The sequence below is a fragment of the Labeo rohita genome, chromosome 6 (genome assembly GCF_022985175.1).
Source record: "Labeo rohita strain BAU-BD-2019 chromosome 6, IGBB_LRoh.1.0, whole genome shotgun sequence".
Classification (NCBI taxonomy): Eukaryota; Metazoa; Chordata; class Actinopteri; order Cypriniformes; family Cyprinidae; genus Labeo; species Labeo rohita.
The window spans coordinates 2,902,271-2,919,730 of NC_066874.1; the positions used below are offsets into that span (position 1 = coordinate 2,902,271).

Sequence of the window (17,460 nt, forward strand, 5' to 3'; positions counted from 1 at the left end):
CACCCTCCTGAGGTGGCCCGCCTTATATAAATATAGCTGTGTTTTTCAATTCCTTTCACTTGAAATATAAAACAAGAGGCGGACATGACTCTTCACTACCCTGATGAGTGGTATCTGTGTAAGCTGACATCAATAGACCCTCATTCCCAGCACTGGTGTACATAAGGAGAGCTTTAAGGACAGGCCTGTGCATGCAGGCGGGGAATGAGTGGGCCTGAAACCCGAGCCTCGGGATGCTCACGGGCCACCTATAGTGTGGAGTCTGGATGCTGCGGGGTTCTTTTCCCCTTTCAGAGCTCATAATCTTCCTCCGCACTGCCTGGAAGTGAAAAATGTGTGAATTAGCATGAATTATTGAGGTTCAGAAGAAAAAGGCTCTTTAATCATCAGCGAGGCCAGTGCTACAGATTATGCAGTTAAATTACATAACCTGCATGTCTGCTGATTTGCAAAAAAAGGTCTAATTCGATGATACTGAGTTCAAAAATGTCAATAAAAACTTTGCATTTTTTCACAAAATAAGAATGAAGATTTTTCAAATTATATATGTGTGTCAGCCAGTGTAGGGGAAAGTTAGTTTTAAAAGTAAAGGATTACAATTGCATTACTGAAAAAAGTAACTATTTGCGTTTCTTATTACTCATTTATGGAAAGTAATACATTACATTAATTTTGCATTACTTTTAGTCACCGGGTCTTGGCTATTTGATTTTTGTTAATATTAAAAACCCTAAAAGTTCTATTTTTGGCAACTGTAAAGGCTCTTTCACACCAAAAGTAAAATGAATAAGCCTCAGGCTGAAGGAAGTACCTTTGCCTTTGTACCTCACTCTCAATTTATCTTAACACACAGACAGGAGAGGTGTCAGTGAATAAATGGGAAAACAAAGTAACTTGCGTAACTCAGATATTTTGTTGTGAATTTAAAAGTCATGCATTACTTTAGCTACTTGGAAAAAGTAATCTGATTACGTAAGTTGTATTACTTGTAATGCATTAGTCTAACACTGGTGTGAGCAGTCAAATGTCAAAAGTTAAAATGTATCATTTAACTTACAATCTGCATTGGAGTGGAAATCAGGACTGGGCATGAAATAATGTCTTCAGAATCATTTCCTTTTTTTTTTAAATACAAGACTTATTCACCTCACAAATGGCTGTCCAAAGCTGAAATGCTACAAAATGCAACTTATTTTGTGAGAAAGTGTAACATGCTTATACAAAACATGCATTATTTTTTGAATCAGCTACTAAAAGCTAGTAAGAAACTACTAGAAAGTACTGGATTTGATTCAGCAAATATGATGCAGGGCGGGGTTATCATTGCACCAATGATTAGCCATCACAGCTGGTTTAGGCAGGCCGGTTTAAAGTTCATTAAATTGTAATCAGTTTTTGATGTGTTTTCCATGATGTGGCTTAATCTTATTTAAGAAGAAAATGCCAGCCTGTGCATCTGTATCACTGAAAAAAGCAATGCTTTGTAATCATTTCATGACCCTGCCTTCATTAAACCAATTCAAGATATTTATGACAGTCAGTAACCAGTTACGGATATCATAGAAAATAATGGGTAATGTTGTAAATGAATCCTCTGTGTTGCCAAATTTCCAGTGTCTGCAGTAATACATCAGCTATTGTTTTCATAGCAAACTCAATATGCACTCCAAACTTCTACATATTCATAGTGCACTGTAAACCCTAATGCTGTCTTTACTTATACAATCAAGTAATGTTGACTAAACATTACTTAAAATTTTGCATTTTGGACCTATTACTTAAAAATATGAGTTCATTTAACTTATTTACTATTAAAATGCATAAACTTAAGATTTCAAGTGTTGTGAGCTCAAAATCATGATTAATCATTTGAAAAAAAAAAATCATTTTAAAAAGTCATCTTGAATGTTGAATTTTCAATACAACTGAAATATTTGAGAGAACATCACATAAGCTGACTTCATAAATTAATGTTGATTTTCCTGAAAAGTGTTTTTTTTTAAATACTCACCATTATAGTGAATAGTGTTACTTTTGGTTGGGCACTTGGAACTGTTTATATTACTATAGTTTTCTTTCTGTTGTTGCAACAACGCAGCATGAGATCAGAGTTCTTTGATTTCAAAGAAAGAAAAGTAATAAATAGATTGCTTTTAGAAGGTGATCTATATTCTAATTAAATCATTAGGTTTTTTAGGTAATTAAATCATGAGTGTTTTTCATGCTGATTAATGATTTTACAATTTTACTGATTTTCTTTTTTTTATAAACACTATAAAAAGCTTTTAACTGCGTTTATATAATTTTTTAATATTTGGGGTAATGTGTGTGAGTCACACACAGACTTCAACATTCAGCATGTGAATCACAACAATGGTAACAACTCAATTTTATTTATTTTTATTAACTATCAATAACCATTTTATGAGCTTTTTTTGTTTGTTTTTTGTTGTGCTACTACTGACATGACTTGCAGTCAAATATAAGAACATTGTTTAACAGTTTTAAGTTACATTTTCATGCTGAGTTAACTTAAATATATAAGTACACTTAAAAAAATGAATACCAAGTGAACACAATCGTTCAAGTACATTAAATAAGTGCTAAGTTTGTTGAACTGAATGATTTAAGTACAGTCTACAAAACCGCCAAGTTAAATAAACTTAAATATGCAAGTTTTGGAAGATTCCATTACTCAATTAAATTGAGGCAACGAGTTTACTCAATCAATTTAGTCCAATTAACTTATTAGGGTTTTCAGTGTGCATTTTCAAGCTCACCACCAAAAATCTCTCTGTGGCTGTTTTAACCTTGTTATGGAGGATTCTGTAAGTTCTCTGTGTGTCTTTGAGGACTGTGGCTCGAGATTGTGGTTGAATGTAAATGAGAAGTTGGCTTTTAGTGTAATTATTAGATTAATCTTACAGTCAGCCTGCTTGTTTACTTTTATGAGTTGTCACATTTTATACAGGGAACTTTCTGTCATGTCCACCAATGATGGATGAATTATGAATATTTACCAGCCATAAACAGCTATTTCGCTCCAGCCATGAAACTGTTTTGCAGTACTTTTATTAAAAATATGTTTGTGTCCCTATCGCAATTAAATTGTAGCTGCATATAGGTGACATATAACATCAGTTTGATATCCCATATGGTATGAGCTTCATTAGGGACTTGTTATAAGCAGTTGTGAAGATTTTGTGTCATAAAAACATCATTTATTTCACTTTTAATTTTGGGCGTTCTCCCATGGAGCTTTGAAAGAAAAACTGCAAGCATCATAAATAAACTGAAGGTAAAAGTTGCTAGAGGAATCGACATATGTTTTCATTAGCATTACATACAAACAGCAATCAACCATGCATTTTGCATTTAAACATGATGACATTCAAACATTGTAGGAGATGCTCCACTAACACTTCCACTAAGATAAACGAATTGCACTCTCATAAACGAAGAAAGCATTGTTATTTTGTCAAGCACAGATGTCAGAGGTGGTCAGGCTGGGATCGCTCATCCTAAGACAAGTGTCATGTGACTGAATGTGCAACAGACAGCACACCGGATGACCAGCAGCTCAGTAATTACCCCCCGTGTGTGCCTGCAGAGAGAGTATGTAATTAGGACAAGAGAAATCTTAATGCATTGTGTGTCAGCTAATGGCACTTCCTCTCTGTGCTCTGCATGGGCATAAATCAAGCGAATCTGTTGCTCTGTCACAGTGGGGTGTGTCGTCCTTCACATTGATTAACATTATGAATTCATGCCACTGTGTCTGTCTGCTACAGCCTCTGGCCCTGGGGAGTGGAGCGCTATATCAGAACAGATGTGAACTCACCCCGCTGTCACCCTATATCTTGCAGAGACAAGATCCTCTTTGTTTATGTCACCGAGGGCCTGTGTTTTTACATTCTGCATATTAAACTGAAATTTCTTGTAGTTGAGTGCAATAGAAATATCTGTGTCGACATCCTCTGTGCTTTCATTTTTCAAGTCCTTTTGTAAATAAATGATTTCTCTGACAGTCATCATCATATTTTTGCAAGCTAACCTCCCTGAGGATTAGTAAATATGACTGTGTGGTAGAAATTAATGTGTTCGTTGACATATTGAGCACAGATCTTCTTGTTGTATGATCATACAAACAATAATCAGTCAGTTTTATGAAATGAATATCTGCTAGCATCTGTTTCTGATACTGATGCTCTTGTAATATTGTGTTGTACTGAAAAACAATGGCATTATTTTGAGCTGAAAAAATGTAATTAAAAATTAAATGTGAAATGTGAAATGAACATACTTTTTGATTGTACTCAATTTGTTATAGGAGAAGTCCATTTCCAAAACAAAGATTCACATGTAATGTACTCACCCCCTTGTCATCCAAGATGTTTATGACTTTCTTTCTTCAGTCGTAAAGAAATTGTATTTTTTGAGGAAAACATTTCAGCATTTTTCTCCATATAATGGACTGATATGGTGCCCCGATTTTGAACTTCTAAAATGCAGTTTAAATGCGGCTTCAAACGATCCCAATTGCGGTTGTAAATGATCCTAGCTGAGCAAGATGAGCATTTGAGATTAAAAAAAAGTATATAAATTGTATTATTTTTATGAAATAACCGATCGTTTCGCTAGATAAGACCTTTCTTTCTCAGCTGGGATCGTTTACAACCGCATGTGGGATCGTTTAAAGCCGCTTTTAAACCGCATTTTGGAAGTTCAAAATCGGGAGAACCATATCAGTCCATTATATGACGAAAATGCTAAAATGTTTTCCTCAAAAAACAATTTCTTTACGACTTAAGAAAGAAAGACATGAACATCTTGGATGACAAGGGGGTGAGTACATTATATGTGAATCTTTGTTTTGGAAGTGGACTTCTCCTTTAAAAAGATAGTTCATCCAAAAATTTGCTGTTAATCTAAACAGTAAAGAAGACTTTTTTACCTGAAACCATGATTGTTGGTGATTTATAAAATACAAGTCAGCAGCTACTGCTATTTCAATATCAAAGAGCATAAAGTTAATACCCTTGGCTCCTAACAATATATTAAGGTCTTATAAAGCGAAACGATCAGACTGTGCAAGAAACATCACATTATTCACTTCATTTACAACAGCAAATTTTAATTTTTGGGTGAACTGTCCCTTTAACCCTTTAACTGTCACCACCCATTTTTTAAAATAGGCATGAAAGTGCACTATCCAAACTTAAATTGTTGTAATTCATGAACACTTTGGAATACAGATCTAAGGTTGGTCTTTTTTTAAAGAAGACAGTCAGCGGATTATGGCAGAAGTGGAATTTTTCAAAAAAATAAATTATTAATAAGTTATAGAAGTTTAAATTTACTAAAAATACAATGCACTGTACCATTTTTATTTTATTTTATATAAAATACATATTTTACGTAACAGGTTTTACCCTAAATTTGATATCAAATTGAAGCCTTATGTCTAAATAAGTTATGTTCCAAATTTGAAGTTGATACTAAAAAAATTGAGGTTCCTGGGAAAGTTTGTTTAGGAGACCGCCAAAAGATTTTACAGTACAATTTCCATGGATGATTCTTGGGCTTCTAAGCTTTCAAATGATATATAATTTATGATGATTACTAAAATATTTTATAGAGAAAAAGGACAACAAAAAAAGAGCGCCGAGCGTCCCACAGGTGGGACGGTGACATTTAAAGGGTTAAGCCAACTTTTAACATGAAATATATTTTATTTTAGATTTACATTTGTAGTTTATCACTGCATTGACATTAGCAGAGTACATTTTCATTGAATGAAACAACAAAAAATAATCTTATAACCTGATCACAAGCTTTACACTGTAAAAAACAAAAAAACACAATTTGTTGAGTCAACTTAAAATAATTTGTTACCCTGCTGCGTTAATGTTTTTAAAGTTCAGTCAACTCAAAGACGTTTACAACTTAGATACATATTAGACATTTGAGTTGACATTGTTAACCTTTTTTTTTAAGTTTTTAAGTAAAGATCAACTCAAATATTTATGTTGTCACTTAGTACAACTTAACATTTTAAGTTGACTGAACTTAAAATTTTAAGGCAGCCAGGTAACAAATTATTTTAAGTTGACACAACCAATTGTTTTTTACAGTGTACTCTTTACCATAGTGGTAAATTAAACAAAAACTTAAACAACAGAAACTTTTAAATGTCTAACATAAGCGAAAATTAAACTTAAATGCATAAAATTACACTTAAAGGCAACATTGACTCTTCCAATTCAGTTCTTTGTAAAGCACAATGTATGCTAACAACTAAAAATCTATGTAAATGTAATTAAGTAACTTTAATATGTTCAAGGGGTAGACAAAATAATGTGAACACCTGGGAAATAGGGAGTATTTCTTAATTTAGGTGTTTACCCGCCATTTGCCTTTTATGCAGCTTCCAACCTTCTTAGAATGGATTCATACAACGTCTGAATGTTCTCCAGTTGAGTGTTGTATGCAAAAACATCTGCCAGGTGCTTCAGAGATGTTGGCAGAGGGAATCCGCATATCAGTCTTCTCTCCAAAAATGCCCACAGCGGTTTGATAATATTCAAGTCAGGTGATTTGTCTGGCAAGGGCAGATGTTGAAGTTCTTAATGCCCCAACTGTCCAGGTTTTATGATCATGACTCCATCTTTTTCACATTTCAGCACTGTTGAAGTTTTATCAGTTATAGCTCTTATATGGATATTGGTTTTATGTGGAGTTTTTTGTGGTCAGTTTTTGTTGAAACAGGGGGATATTAAGGTTTGCTGTCATATTGGTCCAGTAGTTCTGTGTTGTTTGGACAGTCCTCCTTTGTTTTCGATGGTCTCTGTCATTCACTTTCGGTTTTTGCCCACTGTTCTTCTTTGCTGAAGAAGTCTTGCCATGCTTTGTTTACGCTGTCATAATCACAGAGACAAAACAATTGGGATGTTAAGGTTACAGACACTCCAGCTAAACAGAATCCCAAGCTTTGTCCTTTTTGTAAGTCTGACATTTCACAGATTGCTTGTACTAAACACTGCTGAGCACAACTTATACTACACTGATATACAACCTAGAGACAACCGACAGAATAAAAAAAAAATATATATATATATATATATATATATTTGCAATAGAGGTCGACCGATTATCGGCCCTACCGATTATTGGCGCCGATATTAAGCATTTTCACGATTATAGGAATCGGTTATTTTCAAAACCGATTTGCCGATAAAAATAATTTATTTTTGAAATGCGCTCTTTGGCTCCGACGCAGCCTGTCAGAGCTCACCACTCTGTGCCCTAGAGCAGTCTCCGCCCACCGCGCATCAGATTTGTTGGAAGTCGCGAGTCCAACCAATCAACTCCAAGGCTGAAGGAAGTGAAGACACAGACAGAACGCGCTTGCTGGAGCTGCGTGCAGCGTGCGGCAGTAATCACTTGTCTCTCAAAGGTAAGTCAGCAGCAGAAGTTGATTGTGTTTTAGTAATTCACAATCCTTTACGGTGAAGTTGCAAAAACACCTCAATGTTATCTTGATTTCCCGGATGCGGAAAACACGGACGGAATCGCGGAATCCAGTCATATAAATGGAATGTACTGTATACTGTTAACACTAAATGCCAAACATTTTTCAAAGTTTGGATGAGTCATCAAAGTTTGGATGAATTAATCAAAAGTAGGACCGTATACTAGAGGTCTGCATTTCCGCGGGACTCGACCAGATTTTTTGCGACGCGGGAATAAATTTACAAACAAAACGCGGTAGCGGTCGGTAACTCTGGTGTAATTTGGACGGGAGCAGGCGGTGTAATAATTTCCTTTTCCCGACGTCCTTTCTGAACAGCATGTCTGTCCTTTAGTCTTTGGCTTTACTCATTCTTATAGAGCACCTGTACGGCCTGCGCTCATGACTGTTATGCACGCATGGACTGCGGCGCATTTTATTGGCAAGGTCTGTGCACGCAGGATTTGCATAACGGTCATCAGAGCGGGCTGTACAGACAGAGGATGGCACATGGCAGAGCAAAGTGTGGATGCGCTGTCCTTGAAGGACATTCAGCTTGGACTAGAAAATGGTCAGTTTACTGTTAAGAAACCGACATCTATCATTTAGTCTATTACTACTTGTTGTTGTATTTATATATATTTTCCTTTGTGGGAGAGACGCTGAAATCGACGTCGGGACATTTTTTCGTTAAAAGTTATTTCATTTCGTCATGGCTACAAGCCAACGGATTTGTTCTTTTGCTTATAATTTTAAATGGCAAATGTAATTTTTGTTTTCAGCTTTTCCTAAGCTACTGTGTTGACAAAAAATGTGACATTTGTATTTTGACACATATCGGTTCAAAATGTCGTTTATCGGTGCATTTGATCTGTAATAATCGGTATCGGCATCGGCCCTGAAAAACACATATCGGTCGACCCCTAATTTGCAATGTTTGTTTTTTCATTGTAACCTAAAAATAAAAAAAATGTTATTACCCCTATAATAATGGGTGTTATATATGCAAACAAACACATTATTCACTTCTGTTGCATTAACTGAAAGTTGATTGATTTTTTGAAGAACTGATTTTTAGTTCTCAGCATTACAAATTAAAGTATACTAAAAACAATGAAATTATACAGTGTTCAGCAATTGTGTTGTTCACTTTATTTTAATTAGGTAAACAGCAAAAAAAACATTTTTCCAGTGCAGGGAGCTAGAACAAACAGTTTGTTTCAGTTTTTATATCTAATAATACACAAAATAACTATTTTCCACACTTTCCTACATTTGTGTCAGGGTTGCATTCTCTGATTGTTACGTCCTAGAAAAAGCAGCTAAAAAGTTATGTAATATCTCAAGTGTCTGTAAACACAATTGTCACGCAGCCCTAGAGGACCATTTGGCAGGATTTGTTGATGTTTTTGGCAGTTTGATGTGACGCCAATTTAGACAACCAGATTACTCCCTGGTTTGGGTCATTCTCAGCAATCCTTCTCAGTGTGAGGATTACAGAGAAGACACTCGCGGATCAAGAGAATGAAACAGCATTAATTTTTCTAATTCGAAAAAGAGTCTGTCAGCATTTAGCAAGCATGAAAACTGGCGGATTATAGCCAGAGACTTTGCTCCACTGCAGGACTCGCATGTGTGAGATTTCCTGGCTTGTTCATCTGCTGTGATTCATTGCCACATTATTCCAAGCAAGACATGCTTACATGCACATTACATGACATGAGACCCACATTACCAATTAGCAAGCTAATTAGCCAACACTAAAGTAGCTTTAAAAGTCTGATGTACTGGAAGGAAATTCTTATATCACCGTTTTCCAGTTCATGGCAAATATACTTGAATAAAAAGAGCCAGCTGTAGCTCAGTTGCCGCATTTTTTCCCAAGGATTTACACACATTGAATCTCACTTGGCTAACAGCAGGTGCTATTGTCCTCTCAGAAGACGGTCCTTTAGATTGAAAGCTACGGCTAGAATGAAGATGAGAGCAGTGTCACAAACATCCTCCTTGAACCCGTGGGTTTGTGTGAGGTTTGAAGTGAAACTTGAGCCGAGGCATTTTTAGAATTATGTGACACAGTGACAATACTATTCAAAAACCAAGAATCATGGCTTCAGTTTCAGTTTGTGCATTATGTTACTTGTGCCTATTCTCATTGTCTGTATGAGTGCATGTGTGTTTATGATTCAGTAGACTGCCTTGAGAATGTGTAAAGTGTCTGGTTTCATAGATTGATTTTTCTTTCGAGTTATAGTCTACATTTCAAGTTACATTATGCAAGCGACACACTCACAAATACACAGCACTTTTTTTTTTTTTTTTCCCACACCTGGTAATAATGCTGGGTAAAAATAGATACATGTATCATGTATAGTTAAATGTAACTTTTTATATACCTGTATAATATATATATTTTTTCATACATATACTATTTCTAACATATACTGTCTGTCAGTGAGATGCACCTCTTATGAAAATGATGCAAAAATTAATAAATATGCTTACAAAAATTCTACAGGCTAATTTTGTGAATGTGTCACAATATGAATAACAGGCCTCAAAAAAAGGAAAATAATTAAATTAAATTAAATTAAAAATGATATAAAATTAAATTAAATTATTTAATAAAAAATAAAATAAAATAAAACAAAATAAATCAGCTTCATCGTGTGTCACACCCCTGGACTTTCTAGTTGGTTTCTCCCATCATCTCCCCTGCAGTTCTGTGTGTTTTGGTTTCTCCCTCATTGTCTACACCTGTGTTTGTAATCAGTCTGTGTGTATTTATAGCGTGTGTTTCCCCTCTTGCTTTGTCGGATGTTAATGTTACTACCCTGTGTTCCTGTGTCTCCTATGTTCCCTGTTGGATTTATTAAATACCTTTCTTTTATTTACGTCGTTGTTCGTGTGCTTCGTCTAAGCGTGACATTGTGCACTTTCTAAAAACAAAATCATAGAAATAAATCATATAACCCATGCACTTTCTAAAATAAAGTTACCAGCTGACTCAATGAAGCCAGATTTTACTTGCATTTGGTATTCGGCGAGTGTTAATTTTGGACGTACACGCACAGATTCAGCCACATGCTCATTGCTCACTATACTGAATGCTGTGAACGGTGGGCAGCAGCTGGTGAAAATGGATTAACGCTTTATCTTTATTTAGTAACATTTCATTCAGATATGATATGTCCCTTTTATTTGGAAAAATGCACCCCAGGAACTGTGCTTCAATGAAAACCATATCTGTGCTTTTGAGAATGATACAGTCTTATTTTTCCGCAGGTTTTTTTTTCCCCTAGCATTTGCTTTGAAGATCCCTTCCATCAACCAAAAGTTTAATGAAAAATGATACATCTATAATTTAATTCTGCCTCATTTTTCTTAGTCAGAACACATTAATTAATAGTCCAAGCACTTTATCTAGAATACCCAGCAGTCCTGTTCAGGAGTAATTGGTTTCTGTAGGAAAACACGCATGTTTGACAGGTGGTTCAGGGGTTTGAGCGTTGGAGCTGTGAGATGCAAACTCAATATGCTGCCGTTCTACATTATTTAGAAATCTAAGTGGTCTAGGTTTTGATATGAATAGAGCTACACTTTGGTGGAGAGCAGTTATGTGAAAAAAATGCACTTTAATACTTGGTGCACACACACATTTACAATCACACTGACATGCTAACTAACTGCAGGGACCAGTTATACTTTAATTGCATTAATATAAAACAAAGTTTTTTAGTGTTCATTATGTGCATTGAAGCAAATTGTGAAGAGAAGTCTATTTCTATTCAATTTCTATGATTTGGTAACTACGTGTTTCTGCAGAAGAACTGCTAGTGAACTCAATTGGAAAGCTGTGGAGTTGTCAAGGTTTTGAGTAATGACTCTGAATGTGCAATCTAGCATCTTTTTGCTTTCCCACAAAAGCATTTTACAGATGCTTAGCCAATATATTGAATCAGAATAAAAGGAAATGCATTCCTTTATGCACATTTAGTGGCAAATTTACCTGGCTGGGACTTCATTCTCACCAGTTCTTTTTAATCATGGATCTTATTTGTGCCAATGCTTAAGCATCTCTTCCTGAAGTCTCTTTTCCAAGTCTGGTTCTTTACGATTTGCTTTAAGCCACAAATTGTGTTACTTTTTACATCCTTTTGGTTTTATTATCGTTATCTTTACGACAGCTCGCAGGTCAGACAAACAACTCTGGCTGTGTTCGGAATCAGTCAGCATGTTCTACTTAAAGAGTTCTTTATCTCAACAACAGCTATTCTGCCAGCCAGTCAGTCTGTCTACCTACTTTATAAAAAAAAAAAAAAAAAAACAAGCCAGCCCATTTCAGTGTCCCTACTGCCCTCAGTTACCTGTTGGTCCGCTGCCAGGTGGGAACAGGAGGGGCCGCTCCATTTACCTGTGCAAAATCAAACAACAGCCCACCTCTCTGATTGGCCAGAGAGACCAAGCTCCTCCCTCAGCCTCAGTTGTAATTCAACACCTGACGGATTTTGCTTGTGCCTGAATTAGTCTTGTTCACACAGTCTCAGAAACCGTGCGTCTGTCCCCAGAGACACTGTCCCAGCTAAGAGCTCAGATAGAGTAACGCCGCCAGCGCAGCGCATGATATATGGATTAGCCACTTGCTGTACACTTGCAGTTGCTTTCCTCTTCAGGACTTGAGTTTGGATCCACTAGTTTCCCTGAAGGATTTCCTAAACTTGATTCTAATTTCCTTTGGATGGTTTTCTTCACATGGGTAAGTGGTGCACATGGATTGGTTTTCTGTGAGGAATAATAGTAGTGGTAGCGTGCATGGTCTTCTTGGCTCAACCTTGGTGTTTTATAATAATATTCCATCATTTGCACTTAAATGAGGGTCTTATTAGTGGTGCAGTCTCTCTCGTCTCCTGTGTGCACCTTCCTTTGCCGCTGAGAAACCATTAGCAGAATCACAGCTGTCCTGTGGCGACTGGTTTTCTCAGTCTTACATGTAAATCCCTCTGTTCATTCTACTTGAGCATAATATCCACCTCAGATGCTGCTTTTTCTGAGGGTGTTAAGATTTTTTTAATTATTCTGGTTGAATGTATAATTTAGATTGAATTATGGGGATAATGTAGAATTACATTCTTTACTGGAAATGTTTTACAAAGAGTGTGTGAACTGGTGCAGTTTGTAATGTACAACAATCATGAACTGCTTCTATTTTACATGCAGTTTTTCTAACTTGATAAACAGACTTTGCATTTTAATGGACAAAGCCTGATGATTTTAGAAATTTGGCCTTTTCACATGATATGAATGTATGTGGATAGTGTTCTAAAAATTGATTTACTTGTGTCTTAACTTTTTAATATTATTTATATTTCTTATACATTTTTTATTTGTTTATTTATTTATTTATTTATTTTTTAAATACTAAAGCTTTTAAAATATTGGTAAGATTAAGATTACTGAATCTGAGATTTTCAGTATCAGAATATTTTGGACTGTATGCAATGGTTCTGGTGTTGCTAGAGGGTTTCAAGGGTTTCACACTCAAATTGCGTTGACTAGGCAGATGTCCTTTTAGTTAAATATGCATTTAGTGAAGACCACTCTGACGATTGTAATGGGAGAGATGTAGTTTCATCACATTGCCAGATGTTCAATATGACAAGTGTTCCCTATTTCCTTTATGTGACGCTGGACCATAAACCAGTCATAAGTAGCGCAGATATATTTGTAGCAATAGACAAATATACACTGTGAGTTTCAAAATAATCAGTTTTTCTTTTTATGCCAAAAATCGTTAGGAAATTAAGTAAAGATCATGTTCCATGAAGATATGTTTTACATTTCCAACCGTAAATATATCAAAACTTAATTTTTGATTCTTAATATTTAGATTTTTTTGCACCCTCAGATTCCAGATTTTCAAATAGCTGTTTTTTGGCCAAATATTGTCCTATCCTAACAATCCATACATCAGTGGAAATCACAATTTCAAAAAATGTACTCTTATGTCTGGTTTTGTGGCCCAGGGTCACATATATTATACATTTATTATAGTCCATCTATACAGTATATGCCATTCACTGTATAGGTAATAATGAGCAAATGAATAATTTGGCACACAGCAGCGGTGCCAGCGCATGTACCACCCCCTTTTTTTTTTTTTTTTTTTTTTTTTTTTTTTTTTGAGAGAAGCACACCCGCAGGCTTGTTTGTTGTTGTCACCTAGGCTACAATTCCACGTTTTCATTTGTGCAAGGCCTGTAATAATTCATGTGGATAAATATATGTTTGACTATGACAATCTTTGAGAAAGCTAAAGGTGAAAGGCAAAACCAAAACGCAGAAAGTGAAAAACAATGTGCGGGCCAAATAAAGTTTAACGGATAAACTTTTAACGTGTGACGGGTTTTGAGACCCCTTGAATTTTACTTACATATTTAACAAAACAGGGCCATATAGATTGAGCTGAGGAACTTTTCCTCTGCTGTGACTGAATAGTGTTATCAAAAGTGTCTTTTTGGAGAGAAGTCAGCGGGAACTAGGCTGTCTGTCTCACTTTGTTCAGCGGGGAAGGCAGTCTTGTCCCCAGGGAGTGATTCTATTTCACACAGAGAGGCTTACGTCTTTCAAGCATACCATTGTCTCGTCTAATCCCACAGTCCTGCCCTGCTGCAGTGCCATCCATTCAGTCACCGCCAGCATATCGCTCGCTCTCTCACTTGCTTCCTCACTTTTTGCTCTTTCTCAGTGGCTTGCATGTTGCTACATGGACCACCAACAGGCTGCTCTCGTTCAAAATAACAGAGGAGGAGACATTCAAGAGAGATGGGACATCGGTCCAGAGCGGCATGTCGTGGCATTGTTTAGTCCCCAGATGGAACAATAAAAGCAGTAGTTAAGAGATGTTGACCTTGCCAGCCTTTCGAGCACAATCTGTGACCTCTCTCGACCCTCCAGTGGTTTGACTGTCCCAGTTGAGGGGTGTGTTTTACGACTGTAAGCTCGGCCCATTCAGGTCTGTGTGTATAGAGGGACGTTCATCATGTCCCGTGTCAGTTGGGTTTGCGGCGCAACAGTTTGAATAGGGGGTTTTTCACTAATGCAGTGTTGTTTGCTGTGTGTAACTTTGTTATTTGGCCTGTTACGGTGCTCTTGTTTGATTATTGTTGTGATTTGCTCTAGTTTTTGGGTTGCTGTGGCTGTGTAATTCAAGTAGTTGGTGGCTGTTGGTGGGTTGGCAACAACAAATAATAGCAACATTTTATTCTTTACTCTTCAAGGGACAGTAAACTTGTTCTTGTGTGTAACAAAAAAGAAAACATTTTGTGGGGGGTTTTATCCATACAGTGAAAGTTAATGGACTCTAGTGTTGTTTTTATTCATTTAATTCACTGTGCTGTACTGAAGACTTTAATAAATCGGTGACACTTTACAATAAGGTTAATTAGTTAACAATAGGTAACTTCATTACTTTTCTACAGCATTTCTTAATCTTCAGTAATGTTTATTTCAGCATTTACTAATGCATTAATAAAATCACATTGTGTTGGTTAACATTAGTTAATGCACTGTGAGCTAACATGAACAATGAATGACTGTATTTTTAAAGATGAATAAATAGTGTAATAAATGTATTGTTCATTGTTCGTTCATGTTAGTTAAACTCATGTTAACAAATGGCACCTTATTGTAAAGTGTTACCAATAAGTCATTATAAATCTAGGTCTGATCTCTAGTAGGCTTTTGGTCCCACTTTATGGACTTAACTACTATGTTCTTGCATCAAAAAATAAGTACGTTTTAGTTATTGTGTTCATATTGTATTGTAAAAAACTTTTGCTGCTATTAAGGTGGGTAAGGTGGGTAAGGTTAGGGACAGGTTTGGTGGTATGGGGAGGTTTAAGCGTGTGTTAAGGTGTAAGGAATGGGTCAACAGTTAATTATAAATGTAAATACAGAAATTCATTACAGATGTAAGTAAATGCATTTTTTAAAATATAAATACAATGTAAAAACATGTATGTACACAATTAGTGCACTGTATCAAATGATTAATTTATCTCACATAGCCAGACCTTCAGATGGACGGCAGAAGGTCTGGGAGCCAAAGAGGTGATTCAAAGGTGATTCAAAGAATCCTTAATGCTTCAATTTTCCCGTTTCGATCGATATCTACAACCATTACCGTGATCTGAAGAACCTATAAACATCAACAGCATTTTAATCTACAAAGAACCGTAAAGCAACGCAACCCTACTGTATTTAAAAGGGATTGGCAAAAGGTTCTTTACTAAAGCAAAGACTCTGCAAAAGTTATTTTACTTTTGAGTGTTGAAGGCACTTGACCTCTGATTGCACCAGGATTCTTTTGGATAAGAAAGTATCTCAAAATAGCATATTGTTTCATGAATACCTCCCCTGTTTGTCATTGGAGGATGGACACATCACAGATACAGAGTCCAAGGGGGTTTCCTCTGAACGTTTCATCTCACTGGATGTGAATGAAACCACTGTCAGCAGTAGCAGCAGTAATTTGTTTGGCTTAGAAAGACTGTTTATTGCACTCTTTGATGGAGAATTCAAAGTCCCTCCATCATGAACCTCTGAAGCGGGAGTTCAAAATAAACCCGGTTTAATTAGCATTTGAATTTCTGTCTGTTGTGATTTACAGTGCCATTCGCTGAAACTGCCTCTCTGTCTGTTATTTCTGTTATCGCGGCCTGGCGTAGAGACCCGAGCGAAAGGCGCCGAGCGTTTAACAGCATTATTCTGGGCTGCTATTTTCAGTTTGTTGCTTTAAAAGTAGCGATACAATCTTGAAAATCAACCATCTCTCCTTCCTTTGAAAACTTCAAAAGCAGATGTGTGAATCTGCAAACTTTGATCTTCTTTGACCTGAGAACTTTGATTGGTGAGCAGCTCTGTACTTTTCCCCCTTATGAAATAGGATACATCTGTAGTAATTACAGAGCTCGCAGAGCACCGCCGTAGCCTTATTCCTCAAACATTCAGATTAACCCTGAGTATTAAACTTTTTCAATTAATTCGGTTTGAACAGCTTAATGTACAGACATTGTAGATAAGTTGTGCATTAGATCTGTTTTTGGGTTTTGAACGTGTTAATACTGGAGTGAATGATACATGATGTACTTTAAGAAAAAAAAAGGTACAAAAGCTGTCAATGGAGTGGCACCTCTTCAGAAGGTACATTTGTACCTAAAGAATCCATTTTGGCATCTTAAAGGTTCATATTAAATTTACTACAAAAGTGTACCTTTTGAAAAGGTGCTAGTAACAGCTTTCGTACCTTTTTTTATAAAGAGTGTATGTGCAAAAAAAAAAACCTTATCAGCAACATCAAGATTTTAGGTTAGATGTATAAGCATTTATTAAATTGTTACGTATTTCCGCCCTTTTCAATAATCTTTTCTCTTTCACCTATTTAATGTTGTTTTATAAAGTCCTGCAATCTGAAGCATGCATTTTTTAAACTACTAAAAGTCCCAATTAATATGACTTTTGAAAGAAGTATAGGTAACACTTATAGTATGTGAGCACAAATATGCATTAATTCATGCTTAATTAATGCACAGATAATCACAAGTTAATGCATAATTCATGAATAACTAAACCATTTATTAATGATTACTACATCAGCAACTAATGAACATTCTATGTGATTTATAGATTAATTAATCTATAAATTGTTATTAGTTAAATGGGTCATAATGTATTAATTCCCTAATAACTTATTTTATTAACTAATGATGTAAATTCATATGTTAATTACCACAGTGGTCAAAGCGTTGTACTTCAACTTCCAGTTGTCTGCCTTAAATACTCATTGGCTAATGATTTGCAAATGTATCATTATGTTGTGACTTTACTTGTTGAGGCACAGAACTAGTAACTAATTGTTAAGCAATATGTCATTGTGGTTATGGATATAGAAT

General features: G+C 35.8%; 1 protein-coding gene across 13 annotated transcripts in view; it reads left to right on the forward strand.

Annotated features, from left to right (window-relative positions):
• ptprfa (protein tyrosine phosphatase receptor type Fa) overlaps positions 1-17,460 on the forward strand; it is a 236,252-nt gene that overhangs the window by 35,525 nt on the left and 183,267 nt on the right. For 12 of the 13 annotated variants that reach the window (XM_051111346.1, XM_051111352.1, XM_051111354.1 and 9 more), the window contains exon 1: positions 12,053-12,266. The exons of the other annotated variant lie outside the window; for it this stretch is intronic. The gene's annotated coding sequence lies outside the window, so the exon portion shown is untranslated. Of the gene's footprint in view, positions 1-12,052; positions 12,267-17,460 lie in introns of those variants that run through there. 13 annotated transcript variants of the gene reach the window in all.